Source organism: Triturus cristatus, chromosome 11 (assembly GCF_964204655.1).
Source record: "Triturus cristatus chromosome 11, aTriCri1.1, whole genome shotgun sequence".
Classification (NCBI taxonomy): domain Eukaryota; kingdom Metazoa; phylum Chordata; class Amphibia; order Caudata; family Salamandridae; genus Triturus; species Triturus cristatus.
The window spans coordinates 118,647,432-118,662,582 of record NC_140594.1 but is presented as its reverse complement, the minus strand read 5'-3'; positions in this window follow the sequence as shown (position 1 = coordinate 118,662,582).

The window sequence follows — 15,151 nt, the reverse complement described above, 5'->3', positions numbered from 1 at the left end:
CCATGAAGGACGCCTACATACCCTAGAAAATAGACTCTCAGACTCCCAAGACTCTCAAGCTGAATCTAGAACACAATTGCTAAGCATGGAAAAGGTGTTGGAGGTGATTTAGCGAAAAACAAAGATTTGAAAGCGTGCTCTCGGAGCTACAACCTAAAAATCATTGGGCTGCTGGAGACTCCCGCTATTCCCAAAATGAAGTCCTATATAGAGAACTTACTACGTGAACTTTTTGGTCCTGTATTGTCGCAGGTGTTCATTGTGGAGCGTGCCTACCGCTCACTGAGACCTAGGCCGCTGGCGGAGGCTACGCCTCGGCCCATAATTGCGCGCCTCTTACATTATAGAGACAGAGATGCAGTCCTGCGGGCCGCCAGAGATAGGGGCAAAATTACGCACGAGGGCAACTCTCTTTCCTTTTTTCCTGACTACACTCCGACAGTGCAGGCCGCCCACAGAAAGTTCGCCTCGGTAAAGCGTAGTTTGCAAAATGCTTCTATTCCTTACGCTATGTTGTACCTAGTCAAGTTAAAGATAACACCCGAAGGCCAGTCACACTTCTTCACTGACGCCAGAGCAGCCCTAAAGTACACTAAGCACATATGCTCCAAGAAATCGCCACCACGTCCTTCCCGGCAAACTGACTCAGAGCAAAACTTCAACAACAATGATTGATGCAACTAACCACAGTCCGGTTCAACAATAAGTATTACTATGTTCTATTAGTGTCCCAACTGAAGGACCCACAGAGTCTAACATTATGCATGAGTTGAAAGTTATATATTCCCTTTGTCCTAGTTAACACAACTGGTCCATATGTGTTGAGTTCAGCTACAATGCTATGACCTAGCCACCCTGCCAATAGGCAGGTTTTTGCCGGTGTCCCTAGCCCCACAGGGAGAACTCCCATGTGTTCTTGTTTTTCTGTTACTTGGCTGGGGAGTACTTGGGTGGGGGGTGGTATAGGGTCACAACCTAATTGCGAGGTTGGTGTGGGTGGTGGGGGGGTCATGGAGTTTGTAATTTTCTTGGACATACAGTCATTGTTCACACACTGTGCTCGTATAGCAGTTCACAGATGCCCAATCTATTAATCCAGCTCCTACTGTTTTACAGATCTTATTTCAACAAACGGCCGGCATGGCTTTTAGCTCTGACATGCTCTTGCTCTCTTTGGCACACTCTATGTCACCTATCAGATGCACAATGACAGAGGCTAAATTCTTAACTTGGAACATTAGAGGGATCAATGACTTTAGGAAATCTAGATTGATACACACATATTTAATCAGACATCGGATAGACATTTGCTTCTTGCAAGAAACCCACTTGAAGCATGACTCCGATTCCAAATTAAAAAACATACTGGGGGAAATACATTCAGGCCATGCTCTAATTACGCATGGGGCGTCTCAGTGATAATCAGGCGTGGATTGGGCTGGTCAACTATACACAAACAAATTGACCCTGAGGGACGCTACGTAATGATCAATGGTTTATTGATGACCACACTGATCACTTTGGTAGCCATATATGGGCCTAATGTGGATGACCCGCAATTTTTCCCTACCATTTTCGCAAAGGTTTTGGCTACTGGGGGTAGCACAATTATATGGGGTGGCGATTTCAATGTCACGTTGAAAGAAAAATGGGACAGAGTAGGGGATGCTCGCTATCCACACAATAAGGCTGCCCTACAATTAAACACTATCATACTTGAGCAGAATCTTCATGATATCTGGCGCAGCAGACATACAGGGATTCGGGAGGGTACCTGTATCTCCCCATACCATAACGCCTGGTCCAGACTAGACTACTGGCTGGTCACCGGCGACGTTGCCTCTTGGTCTACAGAGGTGCTACATCTCCCTCGCACATTGTCGGACCAGTCTCCAGTTGTAATGTGCTGTACGATCCCACAAACATTACCTGGTGCATTTAACTGGCGCCTTCTACCATGTGTTCTTTTAGATGCCGCATTCAAAGAAGAAATCAGAACTGAAATCATCCAATTCTTCTCCACAAATGAGGGTTAGGTAGACTCCTCCTCCACCCTCTGGGAAGCATTTAATGTAGTTATTAGGGGTGCATGCATATCCAAACAAGCAGGGGTATTAAAGGCAATTAGAACTACTTTAACAAAGCTTGAGCAAAACATTAGATCCACTGAGTTGCTGTTTTATCAGTCGGGTGCGCCTGCACACCTCGCTTCTCTGCGCGAGCTAATCCCCGAATTTAGTGTGGAGGCCGTAAGAGAGACTTGATTCCTGGGAAAACAAGCGAGAGCTCGCAGTTATGGCGAAGGGGACAGGCCTGGCACTACCCTTGCCAATACACTTAAACAACATTCCTCTCCAACCGTTCTAACTGAATTACTTGATGATAAGCTGGCATCTGTCAGAGGGCAACAGAATGCACATAAACTTCTCACGAGTTTCTACGCCTCATTATACTCTGCCACACAGAATGCTCCCCACCCTGGGCTAGAAGCATATTTAGATTCCATCGAATTGCTTTGGCTCAGTGATGCCCACAGGCCCTACCTAGACGAACCCTTCACAGTGGAAGACATAACACGGGTCATTAATGGCCTACCGGGTGAGAAGGCACCTGGGATAGATGGGTTGACAACCTCCTTCTATAAAGCTTACGCTGAAGAGCTAGCACCCAGATTGCTAGACGGGTATCAAGAATCGTTGGAATGTATGCTGCTACCCCCAACTATGTGGGAGGCAGTAGTCGTCTCTCTTCTTAAACCTGACAAGCAGGTGAATTCCTGCGACTCGGACAAACCCCTATCTTTAATCAATGTATATGTTAAGATCCTAGCCAAACTTATAGCTAATAGGTGTCAGACGTTTTTGCCACTTGTAGCCAGACCAGACCAATCGGGTTTTATTCCGGGTAGGTCCACAGCCTTCAATTTGCGCACCTTTTTTGCCACTGTCCACCAAATCGACCCCCAGCTACCGGCCATTGCTGCGTTTCATGATGCCACAAAGGCATTTGACTCACTCGAGTGGCCCTTTTTATTCACCATATTGTCCAGGATGGGATTCAGCCCTAATTTTATTAATCTGATTAGCATGCTTGATACTCAGCCTACAGCTAGGCTAAGAGCTAATGGACTTCTATCTGAACCTTTTGCAATAACGCGTGGCACACGTCAGAGGTGCCCGCTGTCGCCACTACTATTTGCGGTAGTGATGGAGCCACTAGCTGCCAGAATACGTCAACACCATTCTGCTCGAGGGCTGGGCTTCACGGACAGGGGCCTCATAATTTCAATGTATGCAGATGACATTACTTTGTATATTCGCAAGCCAGAGGTAAATCTGAACCCAGTGCTGCGTGAACTACTGCAATTTGGTGGCATGTCCGGCATGATCGATCTCATTCTCACAAACAATTTTTTCAAACATAATGAACAATGGTACCATCAACTGCAGGAGACTGCGACGGGTTCCAGATTTGCCCCCTCTTATGCCGGACTCTTCATGGGTTGGTATGAGAGGGAGCACACCTGGAACAAGTGTGCCTTCCCCTGGACCAAATACATTGTCTTCTGGGGGAGGTACATAGACGACATTATCGGTCTATGGTCGGGCCCTGAAACTAAGTTTACTGAATAACTGGCACATCTCAACTACAACCCCTATATTGTACAGCTCACCATGCAGCATCACAAGGAACACATTGATTTCCTTGACATCCATTTCTACATCAGGGAAGGGGTGGTCCACAGCACTCTCTTTAGGAAGACAACAGCATGCAACAGTGTGTTGCACGCATCCAGCGCCCATGCCAGTTCAGTCATTTCCAATACCCCATATGGTGAAAGACGCATTTGCAGTGAGGAGAACAGTTTCAAGGAGAACATCTCCAATATCAAACAACATTTCCAACAAAGGGGTTAATCCCAAAGAGTCTTGGACAGAGCAGAATGCAGGGAACTCAGCCTCCCCAGATCAGACACACTAAGGGACACCACATCCAGCACAACACACAAAACACACAACAGAGCTTCCTACATTTCTTGACGCCTTCGGCTTTGTAGATCTCTGGAGAAGGCAACACCCGAATAGTAAAGAATACACATTCTTGTCGGGAGCTCATCGTACGCTCTCGCGAATTGACTATATTTTATCTCCCGTGCAGGCAGACATGCGAACAACAGACATCAAACACTTGCCTAGGGGCATCTCTGACCACTCACCGTTATGGGCCCACCTCACGATCGGGGACCAACGAGTTGAGGGTATACCGCGTATCAATCCTTGGTATTTGAAGGGGCCAGAAACTAGAGCAGCACTGGGTAGAGTCGTGGAACAATATTTCCTCGATAACGAAGGCACTGTGGATTCCCCTGCTACTCTGTGGGAGGCATTCAAGACAGTGCTCAGGGGCCAGGCCCTCTCGGTGATCGCAGGTAGACGGGCAGATAAAGAAAAACAGCTGAGGGAGATCGAATGTGAAATCGCTAGACTAGAGAAAAGTTCAGGGAGCGGCCTCGATGACGATCTCACCCATCAATTGCAGCTGAGGGCGGCAGAATACAAATCTGTAGCCACAGACGCGGCGCAAGCTCTGGCGCGTGAAAGGGATGGACGCATATACGATCAGGGTGATAAGGCGGGTAAGCTTATAGCTTGGCTCGATAAAAAAGAGAAGGCACAGAGGGTTGTCTCCGAGATTAAGAGTGCATCGGGTATTCTCCTCTCTGAGCCACACGACATAGCTAGGGAATTTGCTAGACATTTTGAGAGGGTGTACCGTAGAGACTCTGAGCTCACGGAGAATGACTCAGCCGAGTTTTTAGCAGACATTAAACTGCCCACTCTCGCTGACCAAGATCGCGATGTGCTGGAGGGGGACCTCACTACAGAAGAGCTGGCTAAGGCGATGGGGGATCTTAAGGTAGGCAAAGCGATGGGGCCCAACGGTCTTCCTATCGAACTGTACAAACTCAAGCCAGACAAAATAGTCCCACATTTGAAAGCTATGTTCGATGACAGTAAGAAGCTCGGTAAGCTGCCGAGGGATCAACGAATTGCAACGCTGGTCACCATTCCAAAGCCTGGGAAGCCTAGAGACGAGTGTGCCTCATATAGACCAATATCCCTTCTAAATGCAGAGCCCAAAATACTGGCGAAACTGTTAGCTAACAGACTCCGACCTATCATCACTAAGTTAGTGCACCCGGACCAATCGGGATTTATACCACATCGGAATACAGCCCTCAACCTGCGGCGCCTGCATGGAGTTCTGGGGCGTTGCCCTGGAATTCAGGAGGACGCAGTGGTGGTCTTGTTAGACGGCACCATGGCATTTGACACATTAGAATGGGCATACCTCTTTGCAGTGCTTCAGAAGATGGGATTCGGACCCAGCTTCGTAGGGTGGATCCGCCTTCTGTATGCGGACCCGCTGGCACAAGTAGCGGTCAATAATAAAAGGTCGGAGGTGTTCACCCTGGGAAGGGGGACCAGACAGGGGTGCCCTCTTTCGCCGCTATTGTTTGCCATCTCCCTTGAGCCGCTCGCGGCGTGGATCCGGAGTGATGTCTCTGTCCGCGGACTTCGCTGGACCGAGGGTTGGGAGGATAGAATTTCGCTATATGCGGACGACATCCTTCTCTACCTCTCTTCCCCTGCGCGTTCACTGAGGGTAGTGCTAGAGATCTTTGACAGTTTCGGACGAAACTCTGGTTTCCATATCAACTGGAGCAAATCGACAATCTATGTACTTCACGGGGCGGCCCCCCCCCTTCCTAGAGACTGCACGATACAGGTGGCGGCTGAGGGATTCCAGTATCTAGGCATCTATATAACCACCGATGCCAGAGTTAGATACGAGAAGAACTTGATCCCTCCCCTGCGGAGGCTACGACGGGATGTTGAGGTCTGGAAAAAGTTGCCCTTGTCCCTGCTCGGGAGGGCTGCACTGTTTAAGATGATGGCCCTGCCTAGATTCTTATATGCTCTTCAGAACTATCCAGAGGTGGTACCACGGGCATTCTTTCAAGAGGTCGAGACCCTGCAGAGAGAATTGCTATGGGATGGCAGGCCGCGGATAGCACTCGGTAAGCTTACGCTCGGCTGGTACGATGGAGGTATCGCCCTCCCCGACATCAAAAAGTACTACTGGGCAGCGCAATTGGCCGCTATCAACCAATGCCAATACGGGAGTGGGGACGACCCGGCGTACGGTATGGACAGGTGGTTACTGCCCGGTGGTGACTTCACAAGAGCACTTTACTCCAAACCAACTAGGTTCACGCTTACCGGGCCCACGAAACACGCTGTGCAGCTGTGGCACATAGTCACCAAAGCGTTAGGATGGGCCAACAGGCTCACTATGGCCACCCCTCTCTGGGATGCTGAACAGCTGGGAACATTGGGGCACACAAAAGGTTTTGACAGGTGGCACCTAATAGGTATCTCGCACATCAGAGACCTCTGGGAGAGGGCGGGAGTGATTCCCTTCTCAACATTACAGCAGACATACGAAATGGCTGACTCGGAGCGCTTCCGATATGCACAGATTAAGCACTCACTGCAGGCTAATGTCCCATCTGGTACGGTGTTGCCTGAGTCGTCCCCACTCGAGGACCGGCTGCTCGACGGGCACCTACCAGACAAATGTATATCGCTCACATACAAGAAGCTTATTAATAACACCCCCGATCCCCTCACCGCACTACGGGAGAAATGGGTGCGAGATGGCCTCGAAATGGACGATGAGGACCTGCAGGTGGCAGTCTCGTCGCCAAAGGAAGTGGCCATATCCGCCAAACTCCGACTAGTCCAACTAAAAATCCTGCACAGGGCATACCTCTCAGAGAAGCAATTAATGAAGATGGGCAAAAGCGCAGATGGGCACTGTAGGAGACGGTGTGGCATGGAAGGCGGGTTCATGCATATTCTGTGGGAATGCCCGCTAATTCAATGTTACTGGGGGAAAGTCTTAAACTGCATGAGCGGGATCTGGGGTGTTCCACTTAGGCCCGAGGCCAAGAGATGCCTATTGAACGTCTGGGAGCCCACAGATCTTGATGTGAAAGGGAGAATATGCGCCACTTTAGGGCAGATGATTGCTAAACGTAACATAGCACAGGCATGGGGGGCCACCGTGCCGCCAAAATTGAAGAAGTGGAAAGAGGACATGGACTGGTGTATGTTGAGAGAGAAAACGGTCTATGTGGCTCGGGGGTGCCCCCAAAAATGGATTGCACTATGGACTAAATGGAATGAGTACCGGGGAGGACTGTGCGAGCCCCCGGATGTCCCGACACCCGAAGAACACTGTATGATATAAATACTATTGCATGGACTGGTGGGGATTCCCGTAGCAGCGGGGAAAATATGTGCCAGCCCTTAAACCTTGTGTACTACTGTGCCGTATGAAGCAAATATTTGTAAAGCATGACAGAGTTGTTTAATTTCAATAAACAGTTATAAAAAAAAAAAAAACACACAAGAGAGGACAACCGAGAGAAAAGGTGTCATTCTTTACCAACTACACAGCACACAGTGACAGAATCTTCAAGGCCTTTTGGAAACATTGGCATCTGCTGCGAGATATTCCCACACTGCGTCTCTTCATCAATGAGAATCCAGGAGGGGACGCACACTGAGGGGGTCCCTTTGTCCCGGCTACGTTACAACCGGAAATGCAATAACCAATTGGCTGCCCACAGCACCTGAGGTTTTCTACACTTGCACCAATTGCAACATTTGTACTTTTGGTCAGAACAAACGCAAAGAATTTTGTTACAACACCAACCATGTACACAGAATTAAACACTTCATCAATTGCAACACACAGTTTGTCATATACATTCTGGAATGTTAGTGTGGCGTTATATACGTGGGAAGCACCGTGCGTAGTCTCGAAATGAGAATACAGGAACATCATCAGGCCTTAATAAACTGCAATAATAGGTATCCCATGACAGAACATTATCGCGTAGCACACGTAGGAAACACAGCCTTCAGCTTTTTCGACACTGACCACATTCCTCTCAGTAAGCGGGGAGGAGACAGGGAACTCACTTTGCGACAGACTGAGTCTAAATGGATATGCAGACTTTAATCTGTCGCAAAAGGACACAACACTGATAACGAGTTTCACTACTTTCTTAAATGAAGCCCATTCACCTTATTGTCAGTCAGTTGTTTTTTTATATATATATTTCCTATATATATATATATAGCTTTATTTGTTCATAGCATTTAAAAAAAAGAAATCTTTTTTTCCTCCAATTTAGATTCCGTTTTCACAATCTGACTGTCCCCCTTTCTCAACTTTGTCATTGTGGGGTCAACCTCCACACATACGTTTTGTGTGCAGGGGATTCCTAGCGACATTTTTACCTAGACAGCACTTGGACTATTTTGTTTACATTTGACTGTCCTCATCTCACTTCTTCTTAGCATTGGGAATTCTTCTCGACACGCGGCCAGGTTCATGCCAGAAACTTTCTATTTCCCCTTACTCTCAAGTGCTGGGGATTCCTAGCGCTATTTTCATCTAGACAGCGCTGGGACTACTCTGTTCACTGTTGGCAGTCCTCATCTCACTTGTCTTCAGTGTTGGAATCTTTTCCGACACACAGTCATCATTGTGCCAGATACACTTTTTGTTGTCATTTCACACATTTTATTTCTACATGTCGCACTACTGCTTCTCTCTTTTTTCATTAGCCCGCTGTGACCTCTTTCTGCCGAACTGGGACCGCCACGTTAACTGGGACTTGATTTTTGGATCCCACGTAGGCTGAATAATAGAGAGTGGAGACATCCCGGTTTCCATGAGCCACTACATGCCCTGGGCCGTCTTTCTTCTTTCTCCATACTTCTTTTACCGCGTTGCATAACAGTACAAATAGGATGCTCCGCGGTCACTTGTTATGCCGAGCATTCATGCCCCAGGCCGATTTGCATCTACACTAAGCACCTCGAACAGACTGTCTGTAACACTTGTGCCTGCCTGCACGGGTTTCCTTTGCGTTGCCGCACTTTGTGTGTTTTCATTTTCTTTACTCGGTATGGCGCATACCGAGTAAAGAAAATGAAAACACACAAAGTACGGTTTCTTCGCCTGCCTGCACGGTCCAAGCCTTCGTCTCTGCTCCTTCTTGTAGTGTCGCGGTCTAGTGGACGCGCGCACTACGCAGTGATGTAGATGTGCGTAGCGGCCGTTCGGACGCTACTGCGCATGCGCGAGGCATAGCGCGCGAACGAGAGACGCGATCGGAGCGTGTTGCCCGGCGCTCTCTCTGTAGGTGATCTAGAAGGTACAATAAAGGCTCCTTCTACACCCAGAACGTCTCCTGGGAGTCTGTGGGGGGAAAGCAACCCATTGCCTGGCACTCGGCACCATTACAGTGGCGACGAGACTGGGACAAGAAGAACCCTATGTGCAACAGGCGGAAGGTGCCCCCCTAACCTGCATCAGAGAAGAAGCCCACCAGGAGAGATACCACCCTAAGCGGTAAGAAGACCGGAGGGACCAAGGGCAGACACCTACACACCGGGAGAGCGCGGCAGAGGCAGACAGAAGCCGGGGAGTGGCACGTGGGCAGCGGAGGAGCCAGCCACGAGGTAGAGGATATCGCAGGCGGACAGCGGAACCGCAGAGGAGATCCTGGCGGAGTCAGGGGACGACGGAGCAGCCAGCTCGAACGCAGTCCCAGGTACCCGAAACAGGGGAGCGGGGACGGCCGCACCAGGTAGCCCAAGGAAGCAAGTGGACGCCAAAATGAGTGCACAGTCATCGACTCTGACGACGCCGATACCTTTCCTACCACGCCCGGGAGAACCCATAATGAAGTGGGAAGATTGGAGGGAGTACTTCAGAAACTACCTGGAAGCACTAGAAGATGAGAACGAGGAGGCGTTCTCTAGCGCCAGGAGGAAGAGGATACTTCTACACAACCTAGGACCAGAAGGGATACGAGTGTTTCAAAATCTCACACCGACCACCAGACCTGTAGGGGACACAGACGTGTTCACCCACGCCATAGAAGATTTGGACAACCACTATCGACCAGCAGTGTGCACCTCCATCGACCGCTATAACTTCCAGCAGAGGAAGCAAGAAGCGGGGGAATCCGTAGACGACTACGTGGCGGCCCTGCGGAAGCTGGCGATGACGTGCAGGTATGGCGGACTGCAGGACGAATTCATCAAGGACCAGATCGTCATGCACACGACAAGCAAGTCAGTACAGGACAAACTATGGGCGAATGGAGACGCGACGCTGAACGAAGTGATCGCCATAGTGAAGAGAGCGGAGCTAACAAAACGCTGTGCGGAAGCAGCCAAGAGAGAACCGGCCCCCAGACTAACAGTCAACAAGGTAGACGACGCGGACCACCAGACGCGGGGGAAACAAACGACGGGGGAGTACAGAGGAGCGGCCACAGGGAAACCAAGACCCGGACCGACATGGAAACAAGGAAAAGGCGAGGCCATGAAATGCTACAGGTGCGGCAGCGCGAACCATGCAGCGCACGACAAACGGTGCCCCGCATTCAGAGCCAAGTGTGCGTTCTGCGGCCTAGTTGGCCATTACGAAAAAGTATGCCGCAGAAAAGGAAGACAGCAGGCGGTGAAGTTTGTGGCACAGAACGAGGGGGAAGAAGCAGAAGGCCGTGATGAAGACGAAGAAGTCCTGTGTATTGAAGACCAGGTACTGGGCATAGAGGGGAGAAGAACGCGCAAACCCCAGTGCGACATGATCATAGGCGGCATACCCATCACCATCGTGGCGGACTCAGGATCTCCTTACACGATCATTCAGCGTTCAGTATGGAACGAGAGGTTCAGACCCACGTGGGGCGCACAACTAGAACCCCCCGACATTCGACCTGTCACCTACACGGGGGACCCAATCCCGATGGTAGGGTTCAAGACAATGAAGTTCCAGTTCAAGGAGCGGAGTGCGCTCTGCAAGCTGTACGTCGTGGAGAAGGGACCGTCAGTCCTGGGCTGGATGGACCAAGGAGTGTTGGGAATACAGCTGAACCCAGGAGGGGACACCCAGGTGATGGTGACTCTGGACGGTGAGGAGTCGACGGCAGAAAAATGGCGGAGCGGGCACCCGAAGGTCTTCGGCGGGAAGATTGGGAAGCTGGAGAAGTTCTCCCACAAAATCGTCCTCAAAGATAACGCCCGACCGGTAGCGCACAAGGTACGGAACATCCCGATTGCGGTAAGGGAGGCGGTGCAACAGGAGCTCCTCCGACTGGAAGAAGGGGGAATCATTGAGCCCATTGACAGCGCGGAGTGGTTGGCACCTTTGGTGGTGGCCATGAAACCGTCCGGCAAAGTGCGCCTCTGTGTGGACCTCAGGGAGTTGAACAAGTGCATAGTGGTGGAAAGGTTTCCCTTACCACGCATAGAGGAAATGTTGGCCCGCACGAAAGGAGTGAAATGGTTCTCTACCATAGACTTGCAATCGGCATACCACCAGGTAGCACTACATCCGACAAGCAAAAAATTGACATCGTTCATCACGCCGTTCGGCTGCTACCAATTCTGCCGTATGCCCTTTGGTCTCGCCTCGGCAGCGGCGGTGTTCCAGAAGCTAATGGCCCGCCTATTCAAGGACATTGAGGGAGTGCAATACTTTCAGGACGACATCCTAGTGATGGGGACGGAGCTGGAGGACCATGACAGGAAACTGTCGGCAGTATTGAAGATCCTGGAAGAGAAGGGCCTAACAGCAGAGTGGGAGAAGTGTCATTTTGGAATGACATCAGTCACCTACCTGGGACACGAGATAGGGGCGCAAGGAATAACGCCGAAGAGAGGGAACGTAAAGGCCATCTGCGAAGCACCGCCACCCACCTCCAAGGAAGAAGTACGGTCGTTTCTAGGGATGGCAGAGTACTATAGTAAATTCGTCCACCACTTTGCCACAAAAACCCACCACATGAGGCAACTCACGAGGGATAAGACGGCGTTCACATGGACAGAGGAGACGCAAGAGGAGTTCGACACAGTGAAACGGGAAATAGGCGGAGCGATCCCGTTGCAAGGATTCGATCCCCAGGGGCGGTCAATATTGATGACGGACGCGAGTGAAAAGGGGTTGGGAGCGGTGCTCATGCAGGAAAGACCGGAAGGCGGAACGGAGACGATCAGCTTCGCGTCCCGGACGCTGACAGCATCGGAACAAAAGTTCAGTGTGATAGAGAAAGAGATGCTAGCGGTAGTGTGGGCCATGGCGAAGTACCGTCAGTTCCTGTGGGGAACCAGATTCCAGGTGAAGACAGATCACAAGCCTCTCGTGAAAGTACTGACATCAGATGGCCATGCCAGTGCCACGCCCCGGATTGCGAAAATGACACTGAAACTCCTGGAGTACAGGTACGACGTGGAGTACATCCCGGGCTCCAGAAACAAAATAGCGGACTACCTCAGCAGGGCATCTGCGATGGACAGCGCCTCCAACGACAGGGACGACGACGACGAGATGGTGGCTCTGACGGACGATCCGGAAAAAGCCATCAGCAGGCAAGAATGGAAGAACGCATACGAGGCGGATGATGACATGGAGGAAATCAAGGCGTACATCGTACGGGGATGGCCGGACAGAAGGAGACAAAGATCAAAAATCAGGCAGTTTTACGAAGTCAGAGAAGAGCTGTCGGTGGGCAACGACGAGTGTTTGTCTACAGGGGTGACAGGGTGGTGCCACCGGAAAACATCGTACCCACCCTGCTAGCCATACTTCACGAAGGCCACCTGGGAATTGTGAAGACAAAGGCCAGGTCAAAACAAACTTACTGGTGGCCAGGGATGGACACGCATGTAGAAAGGCACGTGAAGGACTGCGCGCAGTGCCTAGGGGCGGACAAGACACTCAAACCTATGAGACCACCCTTAGGGAAATTCACAACCCCCAGCAACCCGTGGGAAGAGGTAGCAGTGGACATCCTGGGGCCAATACTGGACGACCAGGGGATCCCCAAATATCTCTGTGTACTAGTGGATAAATACTCGAAATGGCCAGAAGTGCACATCAACGAGGTCATGGACACGGACGAGATACTGCGCTTCCTCAAGGCGGTGTTCCTCCGGGAAGGCATACCCAGGAGCATTATCAGCGACAATGGCCCCCAGTTCATCTCCGACAAGTGGGTCGCGTTTGCGAATAGGAACGGCATAATACTCAAACGCACCTCGATATACCACCCATCCAGCAATGGACAAGTAGAGAGGTTTAACAGGGTGCTGATGGGCTCCATACAGGCGGCCATCACAAGAGGCAAAGACTGGGAGAAAGAGGTGCTCAGCACGATATGGGCGTACCGCATCACCCCCACCGGTACGGGGTACAGCCCCTTCCAGATCTTACGGGGACGACAACCCTTTACCAGAGACAATGTGGCGTGGCAGGAGAAGACCATCACCAGCAAATGGTCTCCAGCAGTGGTGCAGCACAACCTGCAGAAGGCACAACGCATCTATACGGAACACTACAACCGCCACAAGCGGACAAAAGAAACGGCGTTGGAAAAAGGGGAGTGGGTCAGAGTGAAGCTGGCAGTCCTTAAGCGGAAAGGAGAAAGCAAATACTCCCCACCCCTCAGAGTAGAAGAAGTGTATGACCGGGCGGCACTGCTCAGTGACGGTAACGTGTGGTCACACGAGCGCATGGCCAAATGCAATAAGATCTTACAGTGGCCCCGAGAGTGCACGGAAGGGGAAAACCCGGCAGAAGGGCCGAGAAAGGACACAGACTCATCTGAGGGAGGCCACGGAGAGGACATGAGTGGCGAGCAAGAGAGAGAGAGAGACAACTCAGGGAGAAGACCCTTGGGGGAGACCACTAGAGAAGATGGCGAGGTAAAAGAGAGCGAGAACCCGGGCATTCCGAAAGGTACCGATGGGGGCCCGGTCGCAGAGGGAAGCCGAGAAGGACATTCCACTCCGGTAAGACACACCCGGGGGGGAAGAGCAGTGGTGAGACCATCCAAGTTCAGAGACTTTGAAATGGACTGACCTCCGGGTCGGGGACGTTGTGTGTGTGATATGAAAAGGGGGAGATATGTAGTGTCGCGGTCTAGTGGACGCGCGCACTACGCAGTGACGTAGATGTGCGTAGCGGCTGTTCGGACGCTACTGCGCATGCGCGAGGCATAGCGCGCGAACGAGAGACGCGATCGGAGCGTGTTGCCCGGCGCTCTCTCTGTAGGTGATCTAGAAGGTACAATAAAGGCTCCTTCTACACCCAGAACGTCTCCTGTGAGTCTGTGGGGGGAAAGCAACCCATTGCCTGGCACTCAGCACCATTACACTTCTGCCCTTCTATTTCTTTACTTTCCACACTTTGCCAGTTCCTCGCTACTACTGTTTGTCACCCACGTGTCTAGGAGGACATGGGTCCGCCTGCACAGTTTGACTCTGTTTCAACTCCTTGTGTCTGCCCGTGGTTCATTTACCTGTCCATTCTCACCGTGATTCCGCCACATCCACGCATTTACTTTCCTTCACGCATCTATGGCGGCCTCAACCATTCGGCCAGTTTGTCTTCTGTCACACCAATGTCCTGAGCACCCCGTGTCTCACCACACAGTACCACAGTTTTCACATTTACATGTTGGATTTTCGCCTCACGTGCATGCCCTAGGTTTATTCGCCGCTGACCACACATTGGTTTCAGTATTCGCCTCTTTGTTGCCAGGCTGCCGTACAGCGGGTTTTCGTGTAACACATGCTCTAGGCATATTCCCTGCTGTCCACACATCGTTTACAGCATTTGCCTCTTTGCTGCCATACTGCGGGTGTTCGTGTCACACATGCATTTTCCAACCCTTTGTTTCTCACAGGTTCATGCACCAGGCCCTTATCAGGGAAGCTGAGACAGGACGCATCGCCTATTATTTCCATGCTCACCCATGATTCCATGAAATACGTCCGCATCCGGTGTTGTGCCACTTATTTGAGAATCTGGTAATTACCGATTTTATTTGTTGTTTGTTGTTGTTTTTTGTCATTTAAATTATAGTACTTGTTTCTTCCACGTTTGGTCACAAGGACATGTAAGATACTCAGTTTGTCGACTATAGCTTCTGGCAAATACTCTTTTAGACATCGATAGCAGGCACAACTGCTACTCGTGTTGGCCACACGGATAT